Below are 24,353 nucleotides of genomic sequence, written 5' to 3'. Positions count from 1 at the left end.
GTGTTTGCCGCAAACCATTGGACTGAGCACGGGGATCCCAATGCAAGAGTTAGAGGAAGGACTGAGAGGAGGTGAAGGGGTTTGAAACCCTATAGGAAGAACAACAATATCAACTACCCAGACCCTCCAGAGCTCTCAGTGACTAAATCACCAACCATGGCTCCAGGTATAGAGGATGGCTTTGTCTGGCACTAATGGGAGGGGAAGTCCTTGATCCTGTGAAAGCTTGATGCCCCAGCAGAGGAACATTCTAGGATGGTGGGTAGGTGGGGGAACACTTTTATAGAGGTTGGGGGAGGGGTAGTGAAATGGGGGGTGTTGGGAGGAGAAGCCAGAAAGTGTAATAACATTTGAAATGTAAATAAACAAAATGACCGATAAAAGAATTAAAAATACATGCAATACATATTAGCACGCATGACCACATTACATACATTGCATATCATATGGCTATATTTTATGTTTATAGTACATGTAGTTATGTAATATGATGATATGTTTTGACCATATATATTTTGTCCTTTACTGAACAGCAATACAGTTACATACAGTAAACTGCTCCTTATCCTTCTTTTAGTACTTATTAGATCACTGCTCAGGCTTTCAATAAAATGCTTAGAATATGTGTTGTTTTATGAAAAAGACTAAGAGAATAGATTTTATTTGTAATCTACAGTGTTTGGTGGTTTGTTTTCTGGTGTTTTGAAGGACTTTCAATTTCTGCCCAGCATGCTGGTCCAGCATTCAGTGAGACAGTCTGTGGAAGCCTGGCTGAAGAAAGGCTAACAAATGTGGGAGGAACTGGTTAGAATGCTGAATGAAATCATGTCATTTTGCTATCCATCCTTGACTTTTAGCAGTCTCACCTGCTTCCAGTTGCTTAGTTGCCCGAATGCCCTTCTGTATTTGGGAGTATGTGCATGTGTATGAGAGAGAGATGGCCAAACATTGACCTGTTGTCACTTGAATCTGAGATGAGAGCTTGTCTGGTTACAGCCAGGGGTAGTGTGACGGACCTCTGCAACCTTCGTGCCTATTTTTGCTCCCACAAATAATGTCTTGTCTACTTCTCACTAATCTGTACATTTTATTAGATCAAGATTTTAACTTTGTTTTCCTGTATAGGTTGCCTTGGATGGGGTCATTGAGAATTGTAGGACCAGATGCCCCATACATGTTTGCCACCTCCATATGCTTCAGAGGACAGTCCCATTCTTTGGCCCAGGACTTTGTTCTCATACTTGAAATCAGGAAGTTCTTTGAGAAACCCTACTTTCAGTTTTGTTGTTGTTGTTTAGTAGAAAAGGGAATTATGCAGAGAATACAATTTAGATATCGTTCTTTTTTAGGGATGTTTCTAGGCTTATTCTATGAGAAAAGACAGGAGGGTAACATACAGTATCACAGTATTTGAAATGCTATCTATTACAACATATCATATATCTATGCGTTTAAACTGGTCACCTGCAAATAAAATCTGACCTCACAGTTTTCTTCTTACACCAATGCTTTCCTTATACAACAGTCCTAACAACTATTTCTATTGTCCATATCGTTGCTTTGTCCTACAAGAGATACAGAGGTTTGATAAGCAATGTACTGTTTGAAAGGCGAAAGAGGACTAGGGCAGTGACATCTTATGCAACCTTAGTGACCGCTAGTGTTTTCTTGCTTGCTTTTGCAGCATCCTAGAGGCCATCTGTATTAGGGCTGCCTGTTTCTCAGGTTTTTCTCCCTGTCAACATTACCATGCTGTGTCAGTTGACACTTGCTCAGTTTCAGATGTCCAGGGAACCGCATGATGCCTGGCAGCATCCTCCGAACGTCTCCAGATAGTTCCCCATGGGGTGGGTGTAGGCGTGAGCGCTTATCCCGGACAGAGTACCACTACTCAACCTAGACAGAGTAGACAAGAATCGTTGCTTGAATATTTGTTAAATATGAATACCAGCTTGCTCCCACCACTGTTCAAAGAAGAAAGGGCCCATTAGAATTTCTCATTTTGATTAATTTTAATGTCTTTTTCCCCCTTAGGTTTGCAGGATTGTAGGGGTTGTTGCTCATGAGTGTTGTCATTTGGCAGGAAGTTTTCAAATACAAATATTGAAACAGAAGAAAATGTGTGTTATATAAATATGCTCTGAACATATTTTATCAGCAGAATCAACAGGAAGTCTAGGTAGACCTGGTTTTGGTTGAAAGGAAAATCAGATTGATCACTGATTATATTCTCCAGTGTGAGTCAGTTTGGCTGGTCTTTAAAGGATATGTCAAACTCTTTTGTTTAGTTTAGGAAGTACACCGTAGTTATACATTTGTTATACTGATGCTGGGGACTGAACACAGAGCTTCACTCATCCTATACAGGTAACACAGGTAAGCATGCTACCATTGAATTACACCCTTAACTCATCTTTCTACTTAAAAAAATTTTTTGAGATGAAAATCTCATTAATCACAGGCTGGCATCCAACTTGCAATGACCTGTAACCGCCATTTTAGGAACTGATATTATAGGCCACCAGGCCTAGTTGCATCCTGATACTTTGTTGTAGCTATACTGATATTCTAAGACCAGGCCAAACTTTAAGAATCTAAGTATGATACACTATGAAGGACAAATTCAGGAGGACTTACAAACATTCATGTCCACAGCTACAGAACTGTATAAAACCTCTCAGGCACGGAACACAAGCTCAGCTGAAGGAAGATCACTGAATGGTAGCGACTGGAACATGAAACCATAATGTTAGTCTGAGAGACATTAGGAAATGCCTATGTGAAAAGCACCCTGGTGCCAAAAGACATGGAAGTGGTCTTGCTTCCCAAGAACGACTGTGTTTGGAAAGACTAGGGTTACAAGGAGCTGTCAAGTAAAATAACAGGGAAGAAGAGGTCAGGTCTAAGTCAAGGGCATGGAATAAGATGGCTTCAGGGAGAAATAGAGAGCGAGGCCATCGGAACAATAAGATTCAGCTGAACCTTGATGGACAAGCAGAATTTGTAGAAGCAGATGACAGTTAAAAACCAACAAACAATATTGACCTATAGCTTCCATGCTCATAAATGCCCATATGTACTCACAGATGCACGCACACACTCACGCACGCATGCACACACAGGCACAGGCACAAGCACATGTGCACGTGCTCACGCACCAACTTCCTCAGAGTAATAAAGGTTGCTTACCAGGAGTAAGCATGAGTTTATGTCTAGCTCCTGCACTCTTTTACTGGAGACGCCTGACCTCTAGTGGACAAAAGTTGCATGGCGCCCAACTCGTAGACTATGGTGTACAGGGCATAAACTGCCAGGAAGAAAAAAAAAAAAACTACTTACTGTGTTTATAATGCTGCATAAACTGCTCAAGGAAGAATTTATTTTGCTCCTAATTTCAAATTGATATCCTGAAACTCTACCAAGACATAAATTAAATATAATAAGCGGTTCATACTTGTAATTGAGCATTTGATCTATTTGATAATTGAAAAGTGAATTTTGTGAAAGTACAAACTTCCCATCTCCTCTAAAGCTACATTCTAGATTGGTCTGAACTTTGTAAATTTTATTGGTAATTATACAGGATATATGTTTATGGTCTCCGCTTCTTTTATGGGTGTCTACGTATATGTGTGCATTCACAGGTGTGGAACTCAGAGGCCAATGTCAAAGTCCTCCTCTACCACTGTCCTCATTAGCTTCTGCAGAAAACTTCCCAGCTGAACCTGCAGTTTGCCAATCTGCATAGACTGAGTTGACAGGAGACCCCAGAGTCCTTTCTGTCTCCACTGCTTCAGAACTGGATTACAGGAATGGAATGCATCCTTTAAAAATGAGTCCTGGGAATCAAACTGGGTCAGTCTTCATGTTTGTGTAGCCAACCGAATCATCCTGAGATCTTGTAACCGACTTCTTTCACTTGGTCTAATTTTTTTTTTATTCCAAAATCTTTATTAAGGCAGCATGATAGAAATGGGCCACCAGCCCAAACCTTGTGGCTTGAGGAAAGACTTGTGTCTGTGGGGGGTTGTCTAATTATTTTTAAATTAAGCTAATTTGTGTGCATTGGTGATTTATTTATTTATTTTTATTGCTTAGTAATATTCTATTGCCAAAGTAAAGCTTAAAGATCCGATGACTTTCTTAAAAAGAGATCATGAGCCTAAATGTAACTGGTTTCAACTTCTACGAGAAAACCTTGCAAGTTTAAGATAAGTAGGCTCCCTAGAATAGCAATATCGGAGATGACAAGTAGGTAAAAGGCCTACAGACTTGTGCTTTTACTTTAACACCGAAAGACCAACATATGCTGCCCACATGCTCCTGTATATTCAGTCTTCTACTAAAGTGTGGCCAGATATGCTCTTAAAGAAACATTGCTCTGCCTGTCCTAGTAGCGAACAAGTGTGAAGTGCCCCGAGATTGAATGTGGGTCAGTTTGATCTATATCTACTTAGCAGCATAACAGTAATGTATGATCCCCTAAGGTCTATGATTTCTCTAGGTAGACTGTGACCCCAATTATGGTGCCAGGTATGGGTTTTATCCTGTGGAGGGGGACTTTAAATCTAATCAAAAAGTGTTATTTTTCTCCCAGTGTACTTTGGCCTCTGTTTCACTGTGGGCAGGCATCAGGCTAGTCATTAGAGTAGCTTACAGAAGTCACAGCTGAGTAGGCTGATGACTCTTCTCCTTTAATACCTTGCCTAGCATCTTCTAGCACTATGAAAACTAGCCAGTGGTAATGAAAACTCCAAATCAATGACAGCTTGGTTTCTCTGTGATTTGTGCCTGAAGTATATGGTGTCTCTCCATCTGATAAATCACACTGTTTCTGGAAGGCCAATAAACGATTAAAGTACACATACAAACAAAATACAGCTCAGTGAATCAGTAAGATTTTGGGTCTTGGTTATACATACCATACTTACATACAGATAGGCCAAGCTCCAAAGAAGCACCTGGCACAATTAAACCTTCAACAATGGGTGCTGGTCTAACTGGGTGTCTGCATGTCGAAGAATGCAAACAGACCCATACTTATCACCCTGCACAAAACTCAAGTTCAAGCAGACCAAAGACCTCAACATAAAACTGGATACATTAAATGTAATAGAAGATAAATTGTGGAATATCCTTGAATGTATTGTTGCAGGAGACAACTTCCAGAAGAGAAGAAACATAGCTCAGACACTAAGATCACTAACTGATAAATGGGACCTCATGAAACTGAAGGACAAAACAGCAGCCTATAGATTTGGAAAAGATCTTCACAAAACCTACATCCAAAAGAGGGTAATATCCACAATATACAAAGAACTCAAGAGTTAGATACCAACAAATCAAATATCCCAGTTAAAAAAATAGGATCAAGAGCTAAACATAATTCTCAATAGAAGAATCTCAAATTGCCTAGAAGCATTCAGTGTTCTTGTTCATCAAGGAAATACCAATCAAAACAACTCTGAGATTCCATCTTACACTGGTAAGAATGGCTATGATCAAAAATTCAAGGGACCACATGTGCAGGTGAGGATGTGGAGCAAGGTAAACACTCCTCCATTGCTTATGGGAGTGCAAACTTGTGCAACCACTTTGAAAATTAATTTGGTGGTTTCTCATAAAATTGGGAATAGTTCTCCCTCAAGACCACTCTGGGAATATACCCAATAGCTGCCCCATTATATCACAGGGACACTTACTCAGCTCTGTTCACAACAACTTTATTTGAAATAGCCAGAAACTGAAAACAGCATAAATGGCCCTCAACTGAAGAATGAATGAAGAATATATGGTACCACTACCAAATGAAATATTATCTGGCTATTAAAAGCAGACCTTATGAAATTTGGATATAACTTGATAATCATTATGAGTGAAGTAATATAGATCCAGAAAGATACATTGTATCTACTTTCTCATAATTGGATATTAGTCATAATAGGCAGGATAATCCCATTGTGCTACAACCCACAGACCCAAAGAAACTGGGTAGCAAAGAGGGCCTAAAGGAGGATGTGTGAGTCTCACTTGGAAGGGCAAACAAAATAGTCACCAGAGATGTATGGAAATAGAGAACTGAGTTGGAGATGGGGTGAGCAGGGGTATGGGGATAATGATCATGTTAGATCTCTCTCTCTCTCTCTCTCTCTCTCTCTCTCTCTCTCTCTCTCTCTCTCTCTCTCTCACACACACACACACACACACACACACACACACACAAGAGCATCAATAGGATAAAACAGCAGCCTCTAGATTGGGAGTAATAATGGAAATCAGCGGGGGACATCTTTGGAAAGAGCTGGAGACCTAGGATGGGGTAGGCTAAGGGAGTCTATAGTTTTGACTCTAGTTTAGATCCCTACCAGTGGGAGATATAGAGACTGAAGTGGCCATGTCCTATATAGCAAGGCAGGAAGGAAGGGGACATCAAGTCACCCATAAAACCTTCAACCCAAAATTTATTTTTCCCGTAAAATGCACAGAGATAAGGATGGAGCAGAGAGTGGGACACGTATGTAGTATCATTATCTGTTTTGAAGCCTGTTTTTTTATAAAGAGAGATGGAAAGATATTGGATCTGGGTAGAAGGAGAGGTAAAGATAAACTTGAAGAAATAGAGAGAGGGAAAACCATAATCAGGATGTGTTCAAAATGTTAAGTATCTTTCTTATCAAGAGTAAAATTCAGAGTTGCATTTTCAAAAAAAAAATGGTATTTTCCTTGAATTAAAGGCAGGCCCTTTAATCATCCCTCATTCATTTTTTTCCCTTTCTCCAAGGTAGGAGTGGTACATCTACTACACATGTCACAAATACAGACTCTGAACCTCTCTAACTCTGGGCTTATATAGAAATGTTAGTCGCTCCTCTACTTATCCAGAACACCTCTGTGACTACACCATTTACTTTTTAAGCAGCTTCTTCTCTTGATCCACAACCTACCTGATATTTCTCTGTCCCTTACAGTATGAGTTTGTCAGGTATACTCTGACTTTAGAGTATAAACATTAGAGTGGAAGATGTACTATAGATGATATTAGTTATAAGACAGACACACACACACACAGAGAGAGGGGGGGGGTAGGGAGGGAGAGAGAGAGAGAGAGAGAGAGAGAGAGAGAGAGAGAGAGAGAGAGAGAGAGAGAGAGAAGAGAGAGAGTCAAAGTAGCACGGTAGTGCAAGTCTTCAATCACAAACAACTCTGGAGAGAGGGGTGGGTGAATCTCTGAGCTTGAGACCATCCTGGTCTCTGTAGCCAGTTTTAGGTCAGCCAGGGATATACAGTGAGACCTGGCCAAGACAAAGAATAAGAAAATATTAACCCTCCTCAGAAATACACTTTAAAGAATGAGTATAAAAGTTGAAGGATAAAGTTGATGTCAGGTCCAGGAAGTGTCAGACAGAATTCAGGACTCAAGGAAACAGGACTGAGCCAAGAGTCTAGCCATATGAAAAATTAGGCAGAAAACACCACATTGAAGAAGATATAGGGCTAATGTAGGAAGCCACAACTTAATTTTTCTTTTTCAAACTAATAAATATCTATTCTATAAAGTTTGAAAGTTTTAAAATCTTATGAAGAGAATAAAAATTTGTATGGCATGTGGGGCTGTGTTACTGACCAGACAGACATAAGATCTGACAAGGTTAAGTGAGCCCAAACCCTGGGAATTTGTGCGCAAGGTACCAGACACAAGAGCTGCAGAGGTTGAGTAAGCTCAGATCCTGGGAATCTCAGAGATCAGAGACAGGAAGGAGTAGAGCCACTCCCTACCTGACTCTTCACCTGTTCTGGAATGTAACCATGACACTTACTGAGAGCACCATGGGCACTTAGTCAGGTAACAACTGGAATTCTTCTCAATGCTAAGGAGGTATCTAGGTAGCCGAGACACTTCAGCCAATGAGCTTCCTGACCTGGGTATTTTTTACTTACAAAAGATATATGATTCATGATTCATCCAAAATAAAGTGTATACATTTACATCCTTTATCAAATAAACCTCTATGAATAACAAATATCATCTCAGAGGTTTTCAAAGTAAGAGCTGCCCTAAGACTCCTGAGGAAGACTTTCTCCCTTCCAGAACCTCTGCTACTCTCAACACTCTCTCCCAATTAGGGGGAAAGGTAGACCTTGGACCTCCTGTTCCTGACCCCCACACCAGGTGGTTTATCAGTGACACTTGGGTCCCCAAGGTGTGCTGGTACACCCATGGCCTTCCCAGCTAAGTCGAGAGGAAAGAAACAGTACTACAAAACTTAACTATCATCTTATATGGGTGTCTCCTCCACACGATGCACATACTTAATGGTTTATATTTATCAGGTGCAATGAGAGGTGGTCAGATTTAAATGAAAGATTATCTCAACATTTTGCATTACTTCTATCCCTGGCAAAGATTTTTAATGCTGGGAAGCTTTTACTCATGTTATTCTGTGTTCTGCCTTCTTCTGAAAATTTGCTTTCATTTTAGCAATTGGTCACCACTTTCTTGATGGTACCAATATTTTAGATATTTAATGGCAGTTGATGTGACTTATCTGTCTTCCTTGCTAACTATTGGATTACACAATGAGATACATATACCTCACGGCTTTCTCAGCTACACCTGTATCCTTGTCTTCAAATGCTTCTCCTCATGTACCAGCCTGGCTTTGATGTCAAATCCAGGTTTGACCTAATATCCCATGACTTATTATCAGTCTGGCAACCATGTAAAGCATTTACCTTTGAAGTTCTAAGATATTCATTATTTACAATGTAATTCTTTAAAAGTCACTCAAAATCAGTCCAGTCACCGAAATAATTACTAAAAAGTTAATGAACTTAGTGAAAAACTTGGAAAAAGCCAACAGACATCTAAGGTCTGGGTGGGGCAGAGAGTCCCATGTCTCATAATTAGCTTCAGCTGTCAGCAGACACAGCCTCGAAATTATCAATAGAACCTCATTTGAGAAACTGCCTTGGCTGGCTTGGGTTGGCCTGTGGGAATGTCTACGGGGACATTTTCTTGTTTGTTGATTGCTGTGGAAAGACCTACCCACTGTGGGAGATTGTGCCCTCAGCAGGTCAGCCTGAGTTGTGTAAGAAAGCTGTCTATGCAAGGGTAGGAGAAAGCTGGCCAGTCAGCAGCTTTTCTTCAGTTTTGATTTCAGTTCCTGCTTGAGCTCCTTCTCTGCTTTTCCTCAATGGTTGATTGTGACATGGAAGTCTAAGCCAAATAAAGCCCTTCCTCCCCAGGTTGCTTTTGGTCATTGTGTTTATTTAAGCAATGTGGTGTAAACACAAACAGCACAAGAGGGGATCAAATGAGAAAAGATAGAAGCTCAAGTCCCTAAAATAGTTGTCAGCTGTACATCTGAGATAGGATTAATTTCTAGCATATAGAAAGAAAAAAAAAAAAAAGAAGCAAGACACCTAGCCCCTTTCCCCCCCAAAAAAGAGTTGAACAGAAGACTCTCAGAAAAAGTACAACTGGCCATATTTTAAATAGTGTTCAGCTTTCTTAATTGTTTCAGAAATACAAATTAAAATTGTATTGAGAGTCTAGCTCATGCTCCTAAGAATGGTTGTTATCAAGAAAATGCTACACACACACACACACACACACACACATTTATATATGCATATACATATGCATATACATACATGGTGGCCTATAAAGATGGCTTAGCAATTAAAAGCATTGCCTTTTTTTCACAGGACCACCTGATACCTTATACATTTTAATTATCTGTAACTGAAGTCCTAGAGAATCCAAAACTATCTTCTAACATCTTTGGCAAGAAGAACACATATGGCACACAGATATGCATGCCATAAAACTTTACATACATGAAATAAACAAAACTTTTAAAAAAGGAATATGGATAAATAGAGCCAAGGTGGCTGAGGTGCTCAAAGCTCCTAAAGCAGGCTAGAGGCAGAGGTGGGGGCAGAGGGGAGTCTATTCTACAACCAACAGCTACTCCATCTCTTTACTAGGCAGGGCTCTGTGCATGGATGAGGGATGCAGCCACCAAGATGGAGATGTATCTGTATCTATTATCATATCTATTAATCTATCTATGTATCTATGTAAGCATGTATGTATGTATCTATCATCTATCTATCTGCATATGTATGTATATACTGTGCAACACAGTGTAGTTTGCAATGCACTTCAGTGAGTAAAGGTGTGATGAAGAGCTAGAAAGAATGGAGGGATGAAACAGTGTGGGGAGTTAAGCAATGGTGTGAAAGCACAGTTGCAGTGGACAGGAAAGCACATCCTTGTTGAGCAGGGCGGCCTGAAGCTCCTACAAGCTCTGTTCCTGAATGTATTCCCTAACTCCACTATCACCCCAGTTCTGAGCAATAGCAGGATGTGTAAGGAGGATGTGGTTCATATGGTCATTGCTGTCCCCAGAGGCATATTGCCATACATAGCCTGTGAGGGATGAGTAGGGCGATGCTGTTGTCAGTGGACTGCATTGTGGATGCAGGCCATGCTAATCTTTGTGGACTATATTGCTACCATATGGAGATCCATGGTCTGTCCTGCCCACTGAAGCCATGTTAATGTCTACTCTCTATCTTGCCGCTAGGGTCCATGTTGGTGTTTGTGGTTGTGTTGCCACCTGAAGCCACTTGAATATCTGTAGTCTAGGTTATCTCTGGAGACCATGTTGATATCTGTGATTAGGGTTGCCATAGGAAACCATGTTGATGTCTGTGATCCATGCTGCAGCAGGGGTGAGCTGTGTTGATGTCTGAAATCTGTACTAGACCTTACAGATGTCCATGAGCGATGCTGTCACTGGCTGTTAAGGGAAAGGGAGATTCTCTTGAAATGGTATCAGTGAATCCAGACTTATAAGTGGGAATGAAAGGTCCTGTAATACTTGATTAATAATACAAGTGATTGTAATACTCACTGGCAATAAAACAAAAGCTGGTTGATAAAGCACCATAACAAACATGTTAGAATTCAACATTAACTCAATTGAAAAATATACATACAATCAATACAACTTACATTAAATATCATGAAAGAAACAAAAATAATTTAACATGACCAATTAATAAAAGATTAGAAGCTTTAACACATATGCTAACATTTGCTCAAAGTCTAGATCCTGTCCCAATTTTATCCACTATAAATGTAGCTTCACAAGGCAATTATGAATTTCTAAATGTCTTTTAAAATGTCCAAAACCAGTCTTCCCAATGAAGACTATTGTTTCCAGTATTGGATTGATTTCTAGACCAGGCCATGATTGAGTCAGAATAACTAGTCACATTAATGTTAAGAGAAAAATTATTACAACTTCTTCTCTATGTGATTAATTTTTCTAAGTCAGTTTCTGCAGTCCCCATGTTTTATGTCCCACAAAGTCTAAAAGCTTGAGGCAAAGTTGCTTGTCCAGTCTGGATTAAAGGCAAGTAAAGGTGGATCAGGAAGAGATGTCCAGTACAGCTTCCTGGTCACCATTGTCAGGACACTCAGGAAGCTCACAGGTCAGCACGATTCTTTGTCCCAGCATTAGCATGCCTCACCACTCACTCTGGCAGCGAGCATGCTCTTGCAGTATCCTGTGGGAAAAAATACAAACACACCCTCTTCCCATATTAATACTTGATCAGGACCATACAATATGCCAGTATGTGGATCCTTTCATTTCACCTAGGCATAAGTATGCCCAGTTGTAGAATTCCATAGGCACTCAGCAGAGAGTTCCTTGACATCCAGATTTTAAAATGTTAAAATAAAAATAGCATGATTTAAATAATTGTGGTGTATGGGGATGTAACTCCTCCCCCTTTTATTTTATGAAGATATTGTTTTCAAGTTTCACAATACCTGCTTCACAATATCTTTGAGAATTATAAGGAATCCCAATAATATGGGTAGTATTAAATTGTGAACAAAACATCTCAAATGCTTGACTACGATAGCCAGTGCTATTAGCTGTTTTAACCTGGTTTGGAGCACCAACCATAGAAAAACAACATAGGCCATGAAAAATTATACTTTTAGTAGCTTCTTTTGTTAAAGCAGTTGGAACTAGAAAGCCTGAAAAGGTGTTAATATTCAAATAAATATTATAATTTTCTAAAATCAGAAATGAGTAATATCCATTTGCCATAATTGGTTAGGTATAAGTCCTCAAGGGTGAACACCATTATGTGGTATAGGAAGTAACAGGATATTCAGGACAATTCTTTACATTTTTATGTGCATTGTTTAAAAATATCAAATTGTTATCTTAAGCTATCTTTATTTTGATAGTAAAGAATGCGATTATAATCTGCCTGGTATACAGCTCTGCTGTGGCATTGCTTTTACTAAGGAATCTAGGCAATCTAGTAACTCTTAAATATTTAAGTATGAAAGAGTAAGTTCTCTTAAGTTGTATTTGTATAAATAATTGCAAAACTCAAGAATTAGCAGTATCTGGAAAAGGAAAAATTTAAAGCAATTGAAAACCATAAGCTATATATTGGCTATCAGTATATATATTTAAGGTTTAATTAATTTTTTAACATTTAAAAACAGTGTCTACAGCATATAATCCAATAATCTGTCTGGCAGCAGGTAGAAACCCAAGAAAATGAATGTGTGGCACAACTGTATATGCTGCTTTCTCATTAGATGAGCCATCTGTAAACACAGCAATTGCATTATCTATGGGATGCATGCATAAATTTACAGGAAATATAAAAGCATGCACAGAAAAAAGAATTTTTTTACTTTATTTTAAAAAACAAAGATAAATGTACAAATTTTCAGCATTTTTGCATAAAAGTATACAAATACATTTTTAAGGTCGTAATTAAGTATTTGTGGGTACATAAACATACACATATGTATATATGTAACAATAATATAGGAAAAGAGGCTATTAATTTGAGGGGATAGGAGAGAGACTAGGAGGGGCTGCAGGGAGGAAAGGGGGATGTGATACAGTTCTATTTTAATTAAAATATACTCTTTTTTGTTGTTGTTGAACTTTACACAGACTGTGAGTTGTTTTGGGGGTGTTCAGTGCTTTCTGGGGTTAGTATCCCATTATCAGTGACTGCATATTATGTCTGTTCTTTTGTGACTGGGTTATCTCAGTCAGGATGATATTCTCTAGATGCATCCATTTTCTTAAGAATTACGTTAAGTCATTGTTTCTGATAGCTGAGTAGTACTCCACTTTGTAAATGCACCACAATTTTTGTATCCATTCATCTACTGAAGGGCATCTGGGTTCTTTCCAGCTTCTGGCTATTATAAATAGAGCTGCAATGAACATTGTCTTTTGGATAATGATTAGCAATTTTGCCTGAGAAGTTTTCACATGCAATAGGCCAAATATCAGTATTCTGTAATAATCAATTTAATTGTTGTTTGGAATAAGGAATAAATATCCGGTTAAGACATTCCTTTTTTAAAAATACCTTTATGAATCTACCATAAAATTCCATATTAACACAGCAAAGGCTACATAATACGATGTTAAAACTTTACTTAAAGAGGAGAAAAGATGAATTCCCATGAATGGTTCCTTTTACAAAAGGACTTCTGTGGGAGTAAAGAAAAAATACAAACAGGCAACAATTGATCATAATCTATAATATCTGTTGTTAATTAATTGCTTCCCTCAATTAACTGCAGATGAGACTAGGATTTGCATCCCTTGAGAACAATAGACAGCTGTAAGACCTCCTATGGTGAGTTTAAGGTGAGGTTTTAGTCAGTTATCATCTGACAACTTTTGAAAATCATATTTAGTAAATTATCTTTATGAATTTCCTATGTCACACCTGACTAGGATGACTGATAACCCAATTATTTGGATCCTTTTCTAGAACAAAAACCACTCCCCTAAAATTATAAAGCTCATTGTAAGAGCAAAAACTCCAGTTAAAAAAGCATCCACAACAGTAAATATTGAGGATTCTAAGTCCCAATGCAGAAGCAGCAGTAAAACAATAACAGACCATCAGCTATTCCCTGAGGGAAAACTTTTCAAAGACATCTATTTCCTCAAGGGTTTTCAAAACCACAAGCAGGGAAAGCAAACTTTTACAATCATGAAGATGCAAAGGAATAGTACAAAAACAATCTTTTAAAATCTATGATAATTCTTTGGAATGGCAGCTGAAGCAGGAAATCCAGACTACAATACCCCCATAGGTTCCACAGTCTCATCAACCCTTCACAAAGCTGCAGCAACCTCTACCTGCTTGATGTTTTTCCTTAATCACAAATATGTAAGTTAAAATCTTGAGCCTGTGAACAAACTGCAAACTGCAGCCAATGGAACACCATCATTTTAACTATAATTTTAAGTTTCTTTTGTAATATTAGAGCATAATCATAATTTTGGAAAAGCAAAACCAAAATTTAACAGTGCAGATGATCTATTTTTATAAAGTCCATACCAAGTTCACTACTTTCATGCCACAAAATTTGACTGCAAGTTCTTATATATGAATGCATGATGAGGCAGCTTTTAATACATCATTATTTTAAATCGAATCTTTCAAGTCTGTTTTCTAGAACAAGAATTACATAAAATATTATTCCAATTTTTGGGTATCTATAAAAAACTTTTTTCCTAGATTGGCTTATGCCATGTGTTGTCCAGAATGATTCTAACCAAGTTACTAGTTTTAAACAAACTTTCTGTTATCAATATTACAAAGTTTTAATCATACCCAATTGCTTATAAGCCAATAATCTACAAAGCAAGACATGCAGAGTATCTTTATACATTTTAAAACCAGTCAAAAGCAAATATGAAGTGACCACACATTTTATATATTTAAACTAGATAAAATTCTCACAGTTTCTAGATGATCACCTTGTCACCTGTTGACCTCAGTCATCACAGTCAGTGATTTTTGGGGGAGAAACAAACATCAGCTCTAAGCTGAGAAGCTGCTGGCACCTTTAGGAATGCCTTAAATCAGCTCCTAGCAGGTCTCCAGCTGAGCTAGGCTACTAACTTCAGGTGCAGGGTCCCAAAGACCTGCTTTCTATTTTTATTTTTAAATTTTACCCTTTTTGACATGAATCAAAACTAAATTAAGGGTCAAACAACCAACACATAATGTTTCAATCATTTTTTTTCTTTTGAACATGCAACACAAAGCATCACTCAATGAAGACACACAAATTGACATGCATGGACAGACAGCTTGGCACGCCAAGAGACAATACATGAGAGAGACGAGAACTAGATGTGCCAAAGGGACCCTGATATCCTTCCTAAGGGACCCAGAACCGGGAGTAGATATTTCTCCAGTGGAAACCAGAGAGTCAGTATGTCTACTGACCTCTTCTTGTCCCTAGGACACTCTATAACAGTTTATATTCATTTTCCTTCTTTTTCACCAAACCATCCTAGACAAGGGAGACGACTGTTTTTCTGAAACCCATTCTATCTCTCTTATCTAACTAAACTACCTCTATAATCTGTTTACAAAGACTTAAGTCACCTATGAGAATTATCTTTGCTCCTCTTAATTTTTAGCATACCTATAAACACATACACAAAAAAGCATTTTTACCATTACCTTGTACCTTTTCACAAAATGTTTATTCACCACTGGCCCTTCACTGAATTCCATGTACTGAGTCCACGTTGTAGCACCACTTGTCTGAGACCAGCTCAGTCAAACAACAGGTTCCCCAGGGCAGGAGCAAGGATTGAAAGAAAAGAGAGACAGTCAAAATTGTAACATGACTTGTCTGAGGCCGAAGAGAAGCCTTCTTTATTCAGTCCTCTTTTTAAACCACTTCAATTACATGCAGAAAGATAACATCAGTCAGGGAACAAGCAAATTAATGATCAAAGATCTTGTAAACATCCTTCTGGAGGCTAAGTGGGATGATTAGGGGAAAGGGGGTCCCAAGAGACTGCCATACCTATATCTGCTGAGCCTGCCCTGAGCTACAAATGTAAATATTCTGCCCAGAGCTTTAAAGTAAATGTATTGCCTTGAGCTTCAATAGTAAATATTCTTAATCTGGGCTAATTTCTAATTGTCCTTGGTGAATATAAAAGATCCCTGCAATTTACTCTCCAGTCTTAGAAAGATAAATGCCCTATCATCTCTCTCATGAGTAGTTTAAATAAAACACAAAGGAACTGCATAATTAAATTTAGGAGAATAAATGTGTGAATGATGCTCAAGGAAATACAAACATAAAGCTGATGGAAATTAAAAAATAATCACAATTTGAGAGTAAAGCTCTGTATGGGGAGAAACACTAAAGGGGACTCAAGGTAAAATAAAGATGGACTTGAAAAACCCAATCACTCAACTAGAAAAATCAAAAGAAAGCTTTACAAGTTGAAGTAATCATAAAGTAGATGGTATAGATCAAGTAAATAAGGAATTTGAAAAGAAGACAAAACAATCAAATTCCACCATGCATAAAATCAACCCTTTGAATTATAAACATAGACAGGGAGAATAAACCCAGATCAGTGGGATAAATCCGAAGACGAGCAACACATAGAACACCAAATAGACAAGGCAAGACAAGAAAACCCCCATGGCATATCATTGTTTATACAGTAAGTAAACATAATAAATAAGCTAAAAACGAACAAACTAAATGATCCCTTTGAAAAATAGGCTTGAGACCTGGACTGAGACCTCTCAAAAGAAGACAGTAAATATGACTAAGAAATACCTCAAAAATTTTCATATTTCTTAGAAGTTAGGAAAATGTCAATCCAAGAAACTATCAGATTTCTTCTTCCTTATCAGAATGGCAACAATCATCAAAATAACCCAAGACAAATGCTGGAGGTGAGGGTATGGATCCCTTATTCTCTCTTGTTGCAATAGCAAACTGGCGAGCCATTAATGGAAATTAGGATAATTCTTAACAAAGCTAAAACTATACCAACCATTTGAACTAGCTATACCACTCCTTGGTACATGCCTAAAAGACCCAACATCCCACTCCATAGATCTTTGCTTGGCCATGTTTGTTTCTTTCCTCTGTCCACAGTAGCTAGAAAACAGAAACCTATGATGAATGGATTATGAAAATTTGGCACATACACACTATGGAATTCTATTTAGCTGTAAAAAGTGAAATTATGAGATTTAAAGAAAAATTATTTTTGTTGAGGAAGGCAACCCTGACCCAGAAAGAAAAATGTTGCACATTCTCTGTCATTGGAGGTTACGAGTACCAAATCTCTGGGTATGAATGTTAGAATACCCGCAGAAGTAAAAAAAAAAAATCTAAAGGTACCATTGCCAAGGTAGGGAATGAAAGAGCAAAAATGAAGGAAATGTCAAGGTACAAGTGATCGGGGAAGTAGAAAAATGAATGGGTATGCAGAAAATGGTGAAGTGGAGGAGGTAGATAAAGAAGTAAGAAGCAGGAGGATAAGGATGTCTCAAAAAACTCCTGATGAATAGTATCATTAAGTATTTACTTCAAAATTACAATACTTGTAAGTCTGTGATATATATAGTTTAAATGAAAAATTCTCCTCTGCATTGACAATGCTCCGTTCAAGAACTAAAGACCATTTAACAAAATTCTTTACTTCAGGAATGAGAATCACCTTTTTGAGTTCTCAGAATGAGTTTCTTAAGAGACCCCAAGAGTATGCAGGGTATTTACTGTTGGCCTTGTTTGCCACCAGAGGAAGAAGATAAGTTCCTATTGCTGAAGTTATCATGCACTTCAGAAACAAGCCTCAGAAACCCTTATGCTAGAATCTACCTGGATGCCTACCCGGGGACTAGCTTTATGGTACTAGAAGGTGCCCAACAAGATTCTAAAGTATGGAATCAATGAGCAGTCCTACCCAGCTATGAAGCCACAATGGCAACCCAGCATTGCACTCAAGGGTGCAAGAATAGTAGTATTCACTTTGGCCATAACTAATGACCCATTCAACTGGAGGAAAATCATGCCTGATACTGGAAAAAAACCTAACCAACTCTCTGGAGTTAGAGAAATTATATATCTTGGAGGAGACTCTACAACAACTAATTTACTAAATAAGCATAATACTTAAATATATTCTAAATATTTGCCTTTATCCTCACAGAAACCACCATAGAAAACTACAACCAATCTGAATCCACAGTTGCAGAGCCAAGTCCCTATAGATAAGATCTATAAAACAAATCCTACCCTCAAGGCCGAGAGATCATTGCAGAAGGCATGAAGAGATCATAAGAACCTTGAAGCAAGACATTTGCTGTGAGCTTGTGTCTCTTAGTCATGTCAGAAGGTGTATGTGTGAAGTCTCTTCAACACGAGTGCCTAAACAGGAGCTAAAGAAGGGCCACAACAGACATATCAGAGTGGATGTGGAAAAACCCGTAAAACTTCAGCCCCACACGAAGAGCTACAGACAATTAAATGTTAAAGACAGGAAAAAGAGTCTTCTACAAGGAAGGATCCACCATCTGGCTATCAATACCAAATGGCTGGCCATAGAACTCATGTATGAGTAATGTTATACAGATTAAGCAGGCTACATATAGTGGCATATATATATATATATATGTATGTATATATATATGCATATGTATTTATTGATGTGATAACAAGTAATGTTTTTGAAAGAGAACAAGGAAGTGTATATGTAAGAAATTGGAGGGAGCAAATGAGTAAAGGAAAGTATTTCCTAATCCCAAAAGTTTAAAAAAAGAAAGAGAAATTTGAAGCTACATGGATGTGGGGATGGCTGTGTAACTCTTAGAGGTTGCTCAAGTAGAGTAGGAAAGGCCCTTAACCCTCTTTGGGGTGATTTTCTAATGCCTGGTTAAAAATTGGCTTTGAAGAATGGAGCTGTACTCTCTTATACTAGCTGTCTAGCTTTGGGTAAGTGTCATGCTATTAAGTTCATTTCCTTCTTTCTGAAATGGGGGATATGATACTATAGTAATACGGTTATTGTGTAAATGGATTTATATAATAAATGTAAAATGCTTTGTACGGAATTACCATTATATTAATTCACTCAAAAGTTACATGATGTTCTCAAAACTCTTTTAAAATTATCTGTATTTGAGTGTTTGCCTGTGTGTATATGTGTATACCACATGCATGCAACATAAGACAAGGCCAGAAGATGTTGTTGAATGTCATGAAACTAGAGTTATAGACTGGTGTGAGCCTCCATGTCAATACTGGGAACTGTACCCACATTCTCTGAATGAATATGCTTTTAACCACTGAATTCTCTCTTTGGACAATATGATTTACCCTATTAAAATGTGCCTTAGTATAAATGCAAGCATAGAGGGTCACAGAGGTATACTTACTAGTATCCCTTCTTGAAATGTTCCCAAGGGACAGGAGGAAGACTAAAGAGACTACATGGTCCCCAGAGTAGTATGTTAGAGTAGAGGTATAAAGGAGTAAGAAAATTGGAAATTGGGACAATGAGGAAATTTACATATTATTGTGGAAATAACTCAGTTCAATTTGATTTCTGTAACATTTTTAAAATATTTTCATTCCTTAAAATAATGATAAATATGATTTCTTTTCATAGCCTGATGAGCAAGATAGGCATTCCAGTGAAAATATGTTCTGACTTGCAAGAAGATAGGCATTTATGGTTATTGGCTTGGGAAAGTGCTTACTTTCTAGAGTAATAATAGTATTATTAGGAACAAAAAGAATAAAAAATAAAATTAAATAAAACACTGGAGAATGTTATGTGTTGATAAAGTTAAGAGGATCAAAAGGAAGCCTTAAGTCTCTGATGTGAAATAAGAAGTTAGATGTTATTGAATAGAATTGTTTTGAAACATTTTGCTTGTTTTCTGGTTAGGGTATTGAATGGTTATTTTGCATTGTCAATTGTGCTTGTGGTTGCTTTTTTCACAGCAATGTAACATTTCTTAATGCAACATAAATCTTCATTTTAAGTTAAACTAAAATTATCAAAAATGAATAAATTGAAATGAACAGATGATTCATGGACAGGTATTTACAATCTCTCTGTGTCATCTATGCTTCCTGTTAAGCTTTATGCTTCTATCCTGTGAGAAGTATCTTGTTCATGGATAACCTTTCAGGAAGCAGATGCTGAGACATATGTATGACAGGACAGAAACTAGGAATCATTGAGGAAAATTTGATGTCATAAAAATCTGGAAAGATGAAGTCAGAATACGGGCAGAGGAATCATGGAGCAAGTGATTCACCTTGTGAGAGGAATTTGAAGGGATAGAGGGTAGACAGAGGTTGTGGGGGATCAGCTGGTGCCTAGATTATTCGAGAATACCCAAAGGGTTTTATAAGTAACTATTTTTCTCAGTATTCAGTAGATGGATATGAAGGGTGGAACTGTTTGTTTTTACCATCCTTTTTGTATTTACTGAACTATGTAGACATATTTGATGCAGGTTAAACATTTACATGGCTTTTGATAATAGAAATCAGGTGGGCTTTATTTAGTGGGCAGTAGGAGAGTAGACATAAAAAAACAAGGGATAGAAATATTGAAGAAAAGAAAGAACAGAGTAACCTCTGGCTTTAGAGGCACAAAACTACCAATCTTTCTAGCTTATCATCAGTTCCTTCCCTTGGGGTGGCAGCTTTCCTGTTCCACTGTCAGATTCAAAGGGGTCATAATACTGCTTCAAGTAGCGCTTTAGCAAAAATCTACAGCCATTTCCGCTGATGAGTCAAGATTTATTGGAAATTAGATCATTAAATATTGCATACTATGTCTAAAGACAATGTTAATTATTTCATTTTGCAAAATTTTCTATCTGTACATAGATAATTGTACTAAAAGATAAGTGTCTATATTTGTTACTGCAGTAAACATTCCATGATCTACTATAAAGAATGAAATACAAATATAAATCAACTAGAACAAGTCAATCTTAAAATAAATTAGATGAGAAAAATGCATGAAAATCAATAATGCTAGCAGCAACTTAAAGTGCAAAAGGCAGACTAACTTGATAGTCGTGTGTATAGGAGATTATTGAGGAATAACTTGCTAAAAATCACCAGTTTCACTGTTTGAAAGACAATGCCTCAGACCCCTTCAGAAATAAAGCTTGTTTAAGTTCAAAACTTTGCTTTGTCTACTTTACATTTCTGTATTTCTGAAAGCATCTGCATTTCCAATTGTATCATCTTGCATTTTATAAAAATAAATCTCTGTGCACATATCAATTTTCCTTCGGTTTTTGATATACTATACAATAATTTTAAGAAATCACAAAAGCAATATTTTGTGAATATTTTCTATTATTTTTTATTTCATTTATTTTCATTTCAAATGTCATTCCCTTTCTCAGTTTACCCTCTATCCGATCCCTCTTTATCCTGCTTCTATGAGGGTGCTTCCCTACTCACCCAACACTCCTGCCTCCCAGCCCTGGCACTCCTCTACACTTGGGCATCAAGCCTTCACAGGACCAAGGGCCTCTTTTCCCACTGATGCCAGAGAAGGTGGTTCTCAGCTACATATGAGGCAGGAGCCATGAATCCCTCTATGTGTACTCTTTGGGTGGTGGTTTAGTCCTTGGGAGCTCTGGGGGGTCTGGTTGGTTGATTTTTTGTTTATCTTATGGGGTTCCAAATCCCTTCAGCTCTATCAGTCCTTTCTCTAACTCCTCAACTGGGGTCCACATGCTCAGTACAATGGTTGGCTGTGAGAATTCACCTCAGTATTTGTGAGGCTATGGAAGAGCTTCCCAGGAGACAGCTGTATCGAGCTCTTGTCAGCAAACACTTCTTGGCATCCACATTAGTATCTGAGTTTAGGTTGTATATGGGAAGGATCCCCAGGTGGGGCAGTTTCTGGATGACCTTTCCTTCAGTCTCTGTTCCACATATTGTCCCTGTATTTCCTTTAGACAGGAGCAACTCTGGGTTAAAAATACATTGGAGATGAGTAGGTGGCCCCATCCTTCAATGTGGGGCCTTGCCTAACTCCTGAATATGGTTTCTATGGGTTCTTTCTCCCCCTTTGTTGGGCATTTTAGCTAATCTCATCCTTCTTGGGTCCTGGGAGCCTCTTTATTTCCTGGCCTCTGGAACTTGCTGTTGGCTCCTCCCAGTTTCTCATCCTCTATTGCTACACACCTCTGCTCAAATTCCTGAGCGTTTGTATATCACACCTACTCTTATTCCTGATCCTGCCCCCTTCTCTATGCCCCCTCTTCTCTTCCTCCCAATTCCCTCCCACCTGCTACCTCCCATGAGAATTTTGTCTTCAAAATGTTCTTTGTATGCTCACCATTTTTAGAATGATGAAACTATTCCAGGCTCCTGTTTGCTGGGCCCACATTTCAAAATATGGTGCAAGAGTATGTACATGGTTTAGTTGCCACATAGTGTGGCAGCTGCACAATATGCTGTCATGACCAAGAGGCAGGAAGCAGGGTGTGCGTGTGGAGTGGTCTTCCTGTCATGATTAGATAAGTATAGTGAGGAATGCTGGTATAGCAGTTGTCATCGGATGTGGCAATGACTACATGATCTGTTGTTCCTTCTTGGAGTAGGAGTAGAAGGCCACAGGAAAGGGCTGGCCTGACTGTGTTTAATGCTGAAAGCTCAGATATTGTGGTTAAAGAAGTGGGACCTAGGGACATTTGCTGCTGCTTATTTTGTACCTTCCATGTATCCCAAACTTGTGCTGGATGAATTAACAGTGAAAGAGGAAATAGATCCTGATTAGGTGACATTTATATATTCATTTCTGCCATTGTCTCATAAGCAGAAAATTAAGCTATGCTTTAAGTAAGCTCTACTATAAAACTGGGCATCACTCAATCAGCCCTTCAGCACAAATTGACAGAGTTCCTACTGTGACTCAGTAGCTAGTTTGAGGCTGGGAATCACACCAACTGTTCTGAACGGGTGATATTCCTACTGTTAATGCTTTTCAATCATTCCATTTGAAGCTAAGAATCACTTTGGAGATCACCTGATTCTGGTTCAGTTCTCTCAAAGGTTAGGTCATTGGGATTCATGTGGTTCATAAGGAAGTGCCACCATGAGGAAGCAGATTCACAGTTGGTGGCAGAAAGTAGGAATAGAGCAGAATGGGAAAGGAAAGATGTTTTAAAAATTTGCATCTGGTACTGTTACAAACTTACCTGATGCTCAGAGAACTCCAGAGGGAAATTCTGGCATTTGTGCCATGTCAGAAGTAAGAACTGGCTCCTCGCATTCTTACAGTATCAGCTCTAGGCCAGGGCCTTTTTCTAGGAATACAGTATCCCAGGCACCACTCAGTCTCTTTTCTGGGCACATAGCTCCAGCATTCAGTGGGAATTCTGTAAATGCTGTAAAGTCAAGCTATGAGATAGAATGCATATAGAAGCTGGTAAGATCCAGTGAGGCCCCTTCATTCTGTCAACTTGGAGGTTAGAGCAGTACACAAAATGGATAGAGCATACCCAGAGCCTTGCCACCCAGTGTTGGTTCTCAAACTAACATCATCTAGTGCAATGGAGACCCATTATAAGTTTGCTTTTGTTGTTATGATGAAATACAGAGCAATGCTATCTTGGGGAGAAAAGAGTTCATTTACTGTATAGGTTAAAGTAAGTCTACCATTAAGGGAACTCGGATTAAGATTTTTTAATTCATTTAAATTTTTTTTGTTTGAAAATTTTACATATGAGTATAATGTGTTTTCCTTAAATTCACCCCATCTCCTGCCATTCCAACTTCTTTCAGAGCTAACTGGCTAGTAAGGTGAGCTTTGTTAAGATTAGGATTTCAAGGCAGGCACCTAGAAGTAGGAACTGAAGGAGAGACCATGGTTACTGACTTACATTTCTTAAAGAGTGTATGTAAACTTACCTGCTAAGTGATAGCACTACCAAAGGCAGATTGGATTCTCCTGCATTAATTACCAACCAAGAACACGTCCCATAGAAATTACCACGGTTCACTCAGATGAAAGCAATTTATAAGTTGAGGTTTCCTCTCCCTACCTGTGTCCAAGTTTGTGTCAAGTTGATGAAAGATAGCTATGACAATTATTCAAAAGCTTGTAAAAGTTTAGGTCTCATCAAAGACCTACTTACTCAAAATCTATATGTTAATAAGATCACTAGCACTTGGGAGTTATAGGTAGGGCAGCCAGGATTTTATTGTTAACCTTAGTTACGTAGCATGTTTGAAGCCAGCTAGGCTACAGGGAACACTGTTTTAAATGGGGAAGAATTTGCGACCTGAATTCTTGTTAACTACAATGAAACTTGACAATATGATGGTAGAAAATGATTTGCTGACTTCTTACATTGGTAGAATTAAGTATTCAAATCAGAACTACAAAATAATGAACTTGAACTTGGAAAGTTTATTGTAAAGAATTTTTGGCCTAGAAGGTGAAATTGGG

The sequence above is a fragment of the Micromys minutus genome (genome assembly GCF_963924665.1).
Source record: "Micromys minutus genome assembly, chromosome: 12".
NCBI lineage: Eukaryota > Metazoa > Chordata > Mammalia > Rodentia > Muridae > Micromys > Micromys minutus.
This window is presented reverse-complemented; position numbering follows the sequence as displayed.